The sequence below is a fragment of the Anomaloglossus baeobatrachus genome, chromosome 3, assembly GCF_048569485.1.
Source record: "Anomaloglossus baeobatrachus isolate aAnoBae1 chromosome 3, aAnoBae1.hap1, whole genome shotgun sequence".
NCBI classification, from domain to species: domain Eukaryota; kingdom Metazoa; phylum Chordata; class Amphibia; order Anura; family Aromobatidae; genus Anomaloglossus; species Anomaloglossus baeobatrachus.
The window spans coordinates 669,531,408-669,544,121 of record NC_134355.1 but is presented as its reverse complement, the minus strand read 5'-3'; positions in this window follow the sequence as shown (position 1 = coordinate 669,544,121).

Sequence of the window (12,714 nt, the reverse complement as noted above, 5' to 3'; positions counted from 1 at the left end):
CAAAGTTCGGACCTGGGCCCCCCTCTACGTACAACGACACTTGGGGTACGGGATAATAACACTCGAGGTACAGGATAATGACGCTGACACTTGGATCTTTCCCTCAGCACCCAGCTTCCCCATGCTCTGCTATACATCTTTCCCTCAGCACCCAGCTTCCCCATGCTCTGCTATACATCTTTCCCTCAGCACCCAGCTTCCCCATGCTCTGCTATACAGCTTTCCCTCAGCACCCAGCTTCCCCATGCTCTGCTATACATCTTTCCCTCAGCACCCAGCTTCCCCATGCTCTGCTATACATCTTTCCCTCAGCACTCAGCTTTCCCATATCAGAGCATGGGAAAGCTGGGTGCTGAGAGATGTATAGCAGAGCATGGGAAAGCTGGGTGCTGAGAGATGTATAGCAGAGCATGGGAAAGCTGGGTGCTGAGAGATGTATAGCAGAGCATGGGAAAGCTGGGTGCTGAGAGATGTATAGCAGAGCATGGGAAAGTGGGTGCTGAGGCAGAGAGCCCTTTTCCCTCAGCACAAAACGTGCCCATCCCCTGCTTGTATCTTGCCCCCCCTTGTATATAGTTCTCCAAATACTATAATGGCCCCCACATAGCCTTCCATATAGTATAAAGGGTCCCACATAACTCTTCATATATTAGAAAGCACCTCCATAGTCCTCCATATATTATAATTCACCCCAGGCCTCCCTGTATGATGGAGCCAGGCTCCCATGTATAATGCTGGCAGCCCCCCATGTTCCATGTATAATGCTGGCAGCCCCCCCCCCCATGCTCCATGTATAATGCTGGCAGCCCCCCCATGCTCCATGTATAATGCTGGCAGCCCCCCATGTTCCATGTATAATGCTGGTGTGACGTTTGGAACTCCATTCTATGTCTGAACTGGGTGCAAAAAACCTAAAAAACATCACTATGGGGAGATAAGGTATGCACACCAGTGACTATGGAAGGGGAATACATGGAATAGCAGAAACTGCTGTGTGAATACTGACATGAAAAATTCAATAGCTATGTGTATAGAATGAAATGTGAAAAATGGAATCTGCATTACTGCCATGAACATATGAATAAAGAGAAATTTAGCTACTGAATTGATCAATGCAATAGAGCCCCAACACTACGCCAAAGTATTTCTCTACGTTGGGGTCCCTAGCTTGTGTGTGTCCTCTCATGCAGTTAAAAAACTTACCGTGTATGGGACGCTGAGACCCAGGCTATATATACGATGTGGATTGGCAATAGGTGTGTATGGGGAGGGTTCACAAACGAAAAACTACTAACATTAAGGAATAACGTTTGGAACACCATTCTATGTCTGAACTGGGTGCAAAAAACCTAAAAAACATCACTATGGGGAGATAAGGTATGCACACCAGTGACTATGGAAGGGGAATACATGGAATAGCAGAAACTGCTGTGTGAATACTGACATGAAAAATTCAATAGCTATTTGTAAGAATGAAATGTGAAAAATGGAACCTGCATTACTGCCATGAATATATGAATAAAGAGAAATTTAGCTACTGAATTGATCAATGCAATAGAGCCCCATAGTGATGTTTTTTAGGTTTTTTGCACCCAGTTCAGACATAGAATGGAGTTCCAAACGTTATTCCTTAATGTTAGTAGTTTTTCATTTGTGAACCCTCCCCAACCACACCTATTGCCAATCCACATGATACGCATATATAGCCTGGGTCTCAGCTTCCCATACACGGTAGGTTTTTTAACTGCATGAGAGGACACACAAGCTAGGGACCCCAACGTAGAGAAATACTTTGGCGTAGTGTTGGGGCTCTTCTGCATTGATCAATTCAGTAGCTAAATTTCTCTTTATTCATATATTCATGGCAGTAATGCAGGTTCCATTTTTCACATTTCATTCTATACATATAGCTATTGAATTTTTCATGTCAGTATTCACACAGCAGTTTCTGCTATTACATGTATTCCCCTTCCATAGTCACTGGTGTGCATACCTTATCTCCCCATAGTAATGCTGGTGTGACACCCTGGACTAGCCAGGTATTCACAGACATACCAACACACACCCCCCCTCCCCTAGGCAGTTACAGCAGCCAAACACAAAACCCTTGTTGCCTCCCTCCAGAGTCTGATGTCCACACCAGGTGGGGCAGAGCCAGGCGGTTGGCCCCACCCACCGAGGAGTTCATAGGTCTGGAGGCGGGAAAAGTGTCAGTTAGAGTTTGGAGGTGAAAGAGAGAGGAGTGAACACTTGGGTGTCTGGGTCGGAGCCCAGGCACTAACAGCAAGGTTGGCAGACAGTGGTGGCCGTCTGCAGGAGTTAGTGGAACTCCGCAGAGCCGTAAGGACCAGGGTCGGGCGTCGGCCCGCCGGTACTGGACCGGGGAACGGAGTGAAGCTAAGCACACAGGCAGGGCCATCGGACCCCGACCAGGCTTGCAGCCGCCGTCAATAGTCAAATCCGAATGTGACAGGAACCCTAGGGGTTTCCCAACTACCAAGTCCCGATTGAAGGCAACTGTCCACCCAGAGAGGATATACAGCCACCGCCACAGGCTAGAGATCCAAGGGCCAGCACCTGCGGGCAAAACGGGCTCCTACGGCACCTATACGCCGGGGAGCGGACTACCGGTGGGCAACCACAAGAGTCAGAACATTCAAAAAGGTGCAGGGAAAGACAGCACCATCAGCCGTCCGGGGAGAGCACAACAACAACACTGCAGCCGGCTGCGGGACCCGTCCATCCGGCCGTTTTTGGTTTACCAGAGACTTTGTCAGTGATTGTGAGTACACCAGTGCCGTCAGGCATCGCGCCGCGCTGTCCCTGCACCCCAGCCATCCAGCCTCCCCGTTATACCATCGGGCCCCGGGAACACCAACCCCTGCCCACGGAGGGGACAATATCTCTGCTGCACCCTACCATCTCTCCCGGGATCCCCGTTACCAGCAGCGGTGGTGCCATTATCACCACGACCCGTGGGTGGCGTCACGAACAATCTCCCTAACCAAACCACCCCCTTTTCACTCACGGGTGAGGAGCGCTGCTCGAGTCCCTGGGTCCGGTCCACCATTCGAGCCACCGAGCAGCAGCAGAAGCCCCGGACCCAAGCGTGGCGAGCGCGTCCCCTCCGCCCGCGACACTGGCAGCCCCCCCATGCTCCATGTATAATGCTGGCAGCCCCCCATGCTCCATGTATAATGCTGGCAGCCCCACATGCTCCATGCATAATGCTGGCAGCCCCCCATGCTCCATGTATAATGCTGGTGTCGCGGGCGGAGGAGGGGACGCCGCGCCCTCCCACTGCTCGGGTCCGGCTGCTGCGGCCTGCTGCTGCCGCTGCTCGGTGGCTCGAGCGATGGGCCGGATCCCGGGGACTCGAGCGGTGTTCCTCGCCCGTGAGTGAAAGGGGATTGGGATTTGGGATTGTTTATTGTCCGTGACGCCACCCACGGTTGTGGTGATTTGTTGACACCACCGCTGCTCTGTATGGGGATCCCGGGAGTGGTGGTATGGAGCAGCTAGATGTGAGTCCTCCCCTCCGTGGGTAGGGGGGTTGGTTGTCCCGGGGCCCAGTGATGAGGTGGGTGATGCAGGGCCTGGTGGGGTGCAGGGACGCGGGGGCAGCTCTGTGCCTTGCGGCACTGTGGTACTCACTCAGCCTGAGACGATGACACAGTTCTCGGTAAACCACACGGCTGGAAAGACGGTTCCCACGGACAGCTGCACTTGCTTTCCCCAGTAGGTGACGGTGACGGTCCCCTTTTCCTGCACCTAAGATGATGATGGTTGCGATGGGTTCCCACCGGTAACCCGCTCCCCGGCTTGGATATGGGCCGGAGGAGCCCTACTTTGCCCGCAGGCGCTGGCCCTGAGAAACTGGTGCCCTGGCGGTGGCGGTGTCTCTCCGTTACGGTTGGACTGTTGCCTTCAATCGGGACTTGGTTGTTAGGAGACAGACGTCCCCTTCACTGACGGATTTGGCAAATTATGGCGACTCCTAGCCTTGCCGGGATCCGAAAGGCCCCTGCCCTGGTGCTGACTGTTCTTCGTATACTGCTCCAGACCGCCGGGTCACCACCCGTCCGCGATCCTTCCAGCAACCTCCGAGCAGTCCCCCTGCAGACTATCACCACCGTCTGCTGACCTTGCTGTCACTGTCCGGGGCACACACCCGGACCAACTTCAGGCTTTACTACTGTCACTTTTCTGTCACTTCAGCTTTTCTCTTTAGCTCCACTACTGCTTCCTTCTACTTCACTCCCCTACCTCCACTCCGTTCCTCACTCAAGCTCTGCCTGAGCTAAACTGCCTGGTTTTCCTGCCTCCAGGGCTGTGAACTCCTCGGTGGGCGGAGCCAACCGCCTGGCCCACTCCCTGGTGTGAACATCAGCCCCTGGAGGAAGGCAACAAGGATTTTTGGTAGCCTTGGTGTTCCTAACTGGGGTGTAGGGTGTGGTGGTGTTGTGACCTGTGACCCCTGGCTTGCCCAGGGCGTCACATTCCCCCTTAGCAAAATGCAGACCGTCCGCGGGCTGCCCATACAACACCGGTTTTATTTTCTGAAAAATATATAAAAGGTAAAACGGTAAACATATACAAATTATAACATCATCCCACATCGGGAGGTTCAGTACTTAAACGTTGCAAACGGTTTACGGTTACGGTCTGCGCTCTCTCCCACCCAAGCAACCTGGCCCTGATGCTGCCCCTAAAGCCCAGGCAGCACCCCTTTACCCTAGTCCAGCACAAGTTACCCGAGCGGGATCTGTCCTTCCCCTCCAGAGGGTAGCCACCGGTTCCTGTGGTGGCTGGGCCCCAGCCTACTCTGCTGAGGGCCCTCCCTCCAACCTGCCTCTCCGGAGGCGGTAACTGTGGAAATGGTAACGGTAAAACAACTTATTTACATGCCACTTAACGTTTGTGGTTGCCCTGCAAGTTCACGGGCTTGTCCATGGAAAGTTCTCCATGCAACTTTTTAAACGGTCCCCACGGGGACAACGGTGCCGGCTACGGCCGGTTTCCAATCACGGTTGAATCAGGTGAACTTCACGGTTTCATTTTACTTATCATCATTTTTCAACAAATTTTTAAACAAAACTCAGTGGTGGTCCCAACGGGGACGGTGCAACGGTGCTCCGCTGCCCTTACTGTGCACTTTCGTCCTCCTCACCCGGCTCTGGGTGGAAGAACACGGGCACCAGCCCCTCCAAGGCATAGCAAGCACGGCGAGGAAGGGCCGCCCGATACCCATTATTTTCACTCCGGGGAACATAGGTGGCTTCCGCGCCATGCAGAGCGACGACTCCTTCATCCTCTTCCGACACGGGCTCGGTGTCAGGCCCGGAATCGCTATCGTCGGCCTCTGCACCAGACGGGTGGCTACCAGCTGCCGTAGCCTCTAGGCTGGCTACTCTCTCGGCCACAGTCACGGAGGAGTGTACGCCCGACGGGCCAGGCACAGTACGGTGTACGGGTAAGGAGGACGGAGGTGGCGTGGGGGCCAGGGGCAGACCGGGTCCCTCAGCCGCAGCGGCCGGTCCCTCGGGGACATAGGGGCGTGGGTCACTCACCAGCTCCTCCATCATGGCCTCCATTCCATATACTCGTGCAACCGCAGCTACATTCTCCACCTCCGCGGTCCACTGTTCCATCAGCCTGCAGATCTGGCTCCGGTAGTGTCGGCAGATCCCTGCCGTTCGGGCCCTCAGCCATGCCGCTGTCCCGGGCACCGGCTCAGTAGCCTCCGCGTAACTGGGCGGAACAGACATTTCTTTGCAAGGCTCGGCAAATCACAGGGTCCCAGCGTCCTGGCTCGTACAGCCACGCGCTACATACATCCAGTCGCCATATCGTCTCCCTTAGCCTCTTTCCGGCCCCTCCTCTCTTGGGGCGGGGTTTTGGCCTTCGCGCCTCTACTACTCGAGAAGACGCTCTAGCGGGAACTTTTCGTGCCAAAGACGGCGACTTCAGAATTTTTCCGGCCAGATACCTCCGGCGGTCACAAGGCGCACCTCTACCCAACGGCAGAGCGGTAAGATGCTGTTCGTGACGCCAAGTTGTCGCGGGCGGAGGAGGGGACGCCGCGCCCTCCCACTGCTCGAGTCTGGCTGCTGCGGCTTGCTGCTGCCGCTGCTCGGTGGCTCGAGCGATGGGCCGGATCCCGGGGACTCGAGCGGCGTTCCTCGCCCGTGAGTGAAAGGGGATTGGGATTTGGGATTGTTTATTGTCCGTGACGCCACCCACAGTTGTGGTGATTTGTTGACACCACCGCTGCTCTGTATGGGGATCCCGGGAGTGGTGGTATGGAGCAGCTAGATGTGAGTCCTCCCCTCCGTGGGTAGGGGGGTTGGTTGTCCCGGGGCCCAGTAATGAGGTGGGTGATGCAGGGCCTGGTGGGGTGCAGGGACGCGGGGGCAGCTCTGTGCCTTGCGGCACTGTGGTACTCACTCAGCCTGAGACGATGACACAGTTCTCGGTAAACCACACGGCTGGAAAGACGGTTCCCACGGACAGCTGCACTTGCTTTCCCCAGTAGGTGACGGTGACGGTCCCCTTTTCCTGCACCTAAGATGATGATGGTTGCGATGGGTTCCCACCGGTAACCCGCTCCCCGGCTTGGATATGGACTGGAGGAGCCCTACTTTGCCCGCAGGCGCTGGCCCTGAGAAACTGGTGCCCTGGCGGTGGCGGTGTCTCTCCGTTACGGTTGGACTGTTGCCTTCAATCGGGACTTGGTTGTTAAAAGACAGACGTCCCCTTCACTGACGGATTTGGCAAATTATGGCGACTCCTAGCCTTGCCGGGATCCGAAAGGCCCCTGCCCTGGTGCTGACTGTTCTTCGTATACTGCTCCAGACCGCCGGGTCACCACCCGTCCGCGATCCTTCCAGCAACCTCCGAGCAGTCCCCCTGCAGACTATCACCGCCGTCTGCTGACCTTGCTGTCACTGTCTGGGGCACACATCCGGACCAACTTCAGGCTTTACTACTGTCACTTTTCTGTCACTTCAGCTTTTCTCTTTAGCTCCACTACTGCTTCCTTCTACTTCACTCCCCTACCTCCACTCCGTTCCTCACTCAAGCTCTGCCTGAGCTAAACTGCCTGGTTTTCCCGCCTCCAGGGCTGTGAACTCCTCGGTGGGCGGAGCCAACCGCCTGGCCCACTCCCTGGTGTGAACATCAGCCCCTGGAGGAAGGCAACAAGGATTTTTGGTAGCCTTGGTGTTCCTAACTGGGGTGTAGGGTGTGGTGGTGTTGTGACCTGTGACCCCTGGCTTGCCCAGGGCGTCACATTGGCAGCCCCGCCCCCCCATGCTCCATGTATAATGCTGGCAGTCCCCCCCATGCTCCATGTATAATGCTGGCAGCCCCCCCATGCTCCATGTATAATGCTGGTAGCCCCCCATGCTCCATGTATAATACTGGCAGCCCCCATGCTCCATGTATAATACTGGCAGCCCCTCCATGCTCCATGTATAATGCTGGCAGCCCCCCTCCATGCTCCATGTATAATGCTGGCAGCCCCCCATGCTCCATGTATAATGCTGGCAGCCCCCCATGCTCCATGTATAATGCTGGCAGCCCCCCCATCCTCCATGTATAATGCTGGCAGCCCCCCCATGCTCCATGTATAATGCTGGCAGCCCCCCCATGCTCCATGTATAATGTTGGCAGCCCCCCCATGCTCCAAGTATAATGCTGGCAGCCCCCCCCCATGCTCCATGTATATTGCAGCCTCCCCATGCTCCATGTATAATGCTGGCAGCCCCCCCATGCTCCATGTATAATGCTGGCAGCCCCCCCATGCTCCAAGTATAATGCTGCAGCCCCCCCCAGGCTCCATGCATAATGCTGGCAGTCCCCCCATGCTCCATGTATAATGATAATGCTGGGAGCCCCCCCCATGCTCCATGTAAAATGCTGGGAGCCCCCCCCCCATGCTCCTTGTATAATGCTGGCAGCCCCCCCATGCTCCATGTATAATGCTGGCAGCCCCCCCATGCTCCACGTCGCTCAAGTCCCTGGGATCCGGCCCACCGCTCGAGCCACCACCGAGCCACGCGCTGCAGCAGCAGCCGGACCCGAGCAGTGGGAGAGCGCAGCGTCCCCTCCTCCGCCCGCGACAACTTGGCGTCACGAACAGGATCCTACCGTTCTGCCAACTGGTGGAGGTGCGCCTTGTGTAACCGCCGGAGGTGTCCGGCCGAAAAATTTGTGAAGCCGCCATTTTGGGCGCGAAGAATTCCCGCTCAAGCGTCTCCTCGAGTAGTGGAGGCGCGAAGGCCAAAACCCCGCCCCTGTAGAGGAGGAGCCGGAAAGAGACTAGGGGGCACGAAATGGTGGCTGGTCGCATGTGAGTGTGGCTATAAAAGCAGGGACGCCAGGACCCTGCGGCCATCTTGTTCCTGGGAGAGGCCGCCAGCAAGATGTATATGCCGTCCCGTAGCACCGTAGCCCCCGCGCCTGGAACCGCGGCGTGGGTGGAGATCCGGACCGCGCAGCTCCAACAGAGGCTGCAGGTCAAAATGCAGCTCCTCTTGGAGGAGTGGGAGGCCGACATGACGGAGGTCATAGCGACCGTGCGGAGACGCGAGGTGGAAGTTGCGGAAGGGAGAGTGAGTGACCCACGCCCTGGTACCCCAAGTGGGTCGGTCATCGTGGCTGCGGGACCCGGTCTGAACCCGCTCGCCCTGCTACCTCCCTCGCTACCCGTCCAGGCTGCTGTGACCCCGCCACTAGGCCCGCTACCCCCGCAACCGGTAGCGATACCCCGCATGTCCGCCCAGGCGGACTGACCTGTAGCCGGAGCCCGTGACCGACCAGAAGTGCTGCCCTAGAAAGTCCAGAGGCCGGAGCCGGAGGCATTTACAGAGACTTCCTGCGAGCCAGAGCCGACAGGCCGCTCCGTGCAGAAGGCCCAGCGGAAGAAAGCCCCTGTGCCCATCCCCCACACCTCGGCTGAAGTTGCGCCGGGTTGCCGCTGCAAAGCAGCACCCCAGGCCAAGTCACCGCGGGACTTTCCTCCCAGATCGCCAGTGGTGGGCAGTGTCCGGAAGGTTTCGCGGGGCCCGACCCGTGCGCCAGAGCTCGCAACAGCACCGTATTATCCATGTATAATGCTGGCAGCCCCCCCATGCTCCATGTATAATGCTGGCAGCCCCCCCATGCTCCATGTATAATGCTGGCAGCCCCCCAATGCTCCATGTATAATGCTGGCAGCCCCCCATGCTCGATGTATAATGCTGGCAGCCCCCCCATGCTCCATGTATAATGCTGGCAGCCCCCCCATGCTCCATGTATAATGCTGGCAGCCCCCCATGCTCCCCCCCACCTCCCAGCCACCGTGTATGCACTGATTTTTAAAAAAAAAACAAGTTCTTAACGCTCTCCTCGTTCCCCCGCAGCTGTCCTCATGTCTCCTCATTCCCCCGCTGCTCCGTCCTCAGCTCTCCTCCGTTCCCCTGCAGCTGCGGTCGGCGTTCTCCCGCCCTGCGCTCTGTGCTCTGAGCACAGCCGTCGCACAAGAGTGACGTCACCGCGCAGGCACAGAGGGAGAATGATTGAGCGTGGAGCTGCACTGGCCGCTCCACGCTTCTTCATTGTTGCTGTGCGCGATGACGGGGGAGAGGGGCCCGGTGTCAGTGGCGGCGGCACCAAGTCATACAGCGGCCGCGTGGTTTGCGCCAGAACAGCGCAGCTCCTCTCACAGAAAGGAGCTGCTTGCTGATCTGCAGAGCGGGCCCCTAAGCTGCCAGGCCCGGTCACAGTTGCGACCTCTGAGACCGCGGTAGTTACGCCCCTGAATATTAGTGAATAACTCCAATTAGAAATGTAGTATAGTTCTCCTGATATAGCCATGTCTCTTACCATATGTACAGGGCATTGCAGCTTAGGTATCCATGGTTATGACTACTCATAGTGACAGTTATTAGTAGTCATAACCATGGATGCTTCAGCAAACGGATAGCACACGGATGGCACATGGATAGCATACAGATAGCAGATAGACGACACATGAATGACACACGGATAGTACACCGATGACACACAGCACACAAATGACATTTGGTTAGCACACGGATGATACATGGATAGCATACTGATGACATATAGATGACACTCACATAGTACACCGATGACACAGGGATAGTAAACCGATGACATATGAATAACACTCGGATGACACATGGATAGCACACCGATGACACATGGATGACACACGGATACTAAACCGATAAAACAGGGATAGTAAACCGATGACATATGTATAGTACACAGATGACCCCTGGATAGCCCACAAGTGATAAATGGTTAACAAATGGATAGTACACCGATGACACATGGATAGCACATGGATGACACACAGACACGGATGGCCACACAGATGGTCAAAACGGAACGTGGCACACATGCGATTTTTAAACAGATGTTTGAAAGGGGCCTAATATATCTTTTGGCACCTGGCATTTTCCAGTGCCTGGGATCATCCTCTACGCTGACTAGACAATGACATTATCATAGAATCATAGAATGGTAGAGTTGGAAAGGACCTCAAGGGCCATCGGGTCCAACCCCCTGCAAATGCAGGCTTTCCTAAATCATCCCAGCTATATGTTTATCCAGTTTTTACTTGAAGATTTCCATTGATGGAGTAACCTGTTCCACTCTCTGACTGCCCTCACCACCTCTCGTGGTAGCCTGTTCCTCTTTCTGACTGCCCTCCCTACCTCCCGTCATAGCCTGTTCCACTCTTCTGACTGCCCTCACTACCTCCCGTGGTCGCCTGTTCCACTCCCTGACTGCTCTCACTACCTCCCGTGGTCATCTGTTCCACTCCCTGACTGCTCTCACTACCTCCCGTGGTCGCCTGTTCCACTCCCTGACTGCCCTCACTGTCAGAAAGTTTTTCCTAATGTCTAATCTGAATCTCCTTCCTTTTAGTTTCATCCCATTGCTTCTTGTACTTTCTTGTGCTAATAAGAATAGGGTAGTTCCCTCTGCACTGTGACTGCCTTTCAGATATTTGTAGACCACTATTAAGTCTACCCTCAGACTTCTTTTTTGCAAACTAAACATCCCTATTTCCTTTAGCCGTTCTTCATAAGACATGGTTGCAGATCTTCTACCATCTTGGTGGCTCTTCTCTGGACTTGCTCCAATATATCGAAGCCTTTCTTGGATTGGGGCGCCCAGAACTGTACACAGTATTCCAGGTGAGGTCTGACCAGGGCAGAGTATAGGGGACTAATCACCTCTCTTGATCTAGATTCCATACTTGTCTTGATACATCCCAGAAGTTCGTTGGCCTTTTTAGCTGCAGCTCCGCATTGTTGGCTCATGTTGAATCTGGGATCCACTATTATGTCCAAGTCATTTTCCCCGGTACTATCACCTCGTTCTATTCCTCCCATACTGTATATGCTTTTTACATTTCTCTTACCCAGATGTAGGACTTTGCATTTGTCCCTGTTAAACACTATTCTGGTCTCCGCGGCCCATTGCTCGAGTGTCTAGATCCTTTTTAATACGATCTCTTTCTTCTCTAGTGTTGGCTACTTCTCCTATCTTAGTATCATATGTATGACGATGGGGTCTTAGTATGACGATGGGGTCTGGTCAGTGCAGGAGACGCTGAAGTCGTTTGGTCCGGGAATATGGCAAAGATGGCCCAGTGAAGAACAATGAACTGGGGTGGAGAGTTCTGGTATAACAAGTGAGGACAGCTGAGGGTTTTTTTTTTACATTTTTTATTTACTTATTTGCTTTTTATGCTCAAGGATCTGAAGAGACTCCACAGCATAATAATCTACATTTGATTGGCATTGAACCATTTCCTTGTAAATTGAATTTCCAGGGCAAATTTCTGCTGATTTGCTCTTCACGTGTCACGTGGCATCTCCCAATGTGACAGAGCAGTCTTCAGACCCCTTTACTTATTAGATCCAGGGAACTATCTCCTCTACTTTCCCCTATAGCCATACCCTGGAGGCTAATTATGGTGCCTAATCAGCAAGTAACGAAGTACCATTTTCCTGGTATCTTCTCCCTTTAAACCCAATCCTGTTGATTCTAAATGAAACACCCCCAAAATCAGTAGACACCTTCATATGATTGGGGCGTTCTGTTCTCCAATTGGTACCACAACACATATTACCATCAATGGGACAGCAGGGGCATTGTCTCTTTAAGCAGAGAGTGGTCTACAATATTGTAAAGTGACAGTGAACCCATTAGGCAAGGAAAATAAGGGAATATTTAAAGGGATTGTTTCAAAATTAGAGTGAATCCTTGTGCAATCCAGTCATATGGATGTCAAACATCTGGAGATCTAACATTAGGGATGCTCTGCCATTTAGGGTTATGGTGAACCAGTCCATGATGGTCACACATACTCTCAATGGAATTTGTTGGCTCCATCCATATAGATAACAACTGTTTACTAACAGTTTCTGATCCAAGCCACAGCCGACTACAAATAAAAGAGTTTTTAGCAAATTCCCTCAATTAAGGTCATCTAAAATTGTGATCTATCTCCCATGGTTTTCAGATTTCACCATAATCAAGTCCATATTTTTTTTTTAATCTTTAGGAAGATTCCGCCCCTAAAAAATAATATTCTGTCCCACACTTGATTGCTGAAAGGCACCATCCCAAATGGTGAATGAGACCTGAACTTGTTGGGTTCCTGCTTAGGCACCAACCCACCATTGAAGA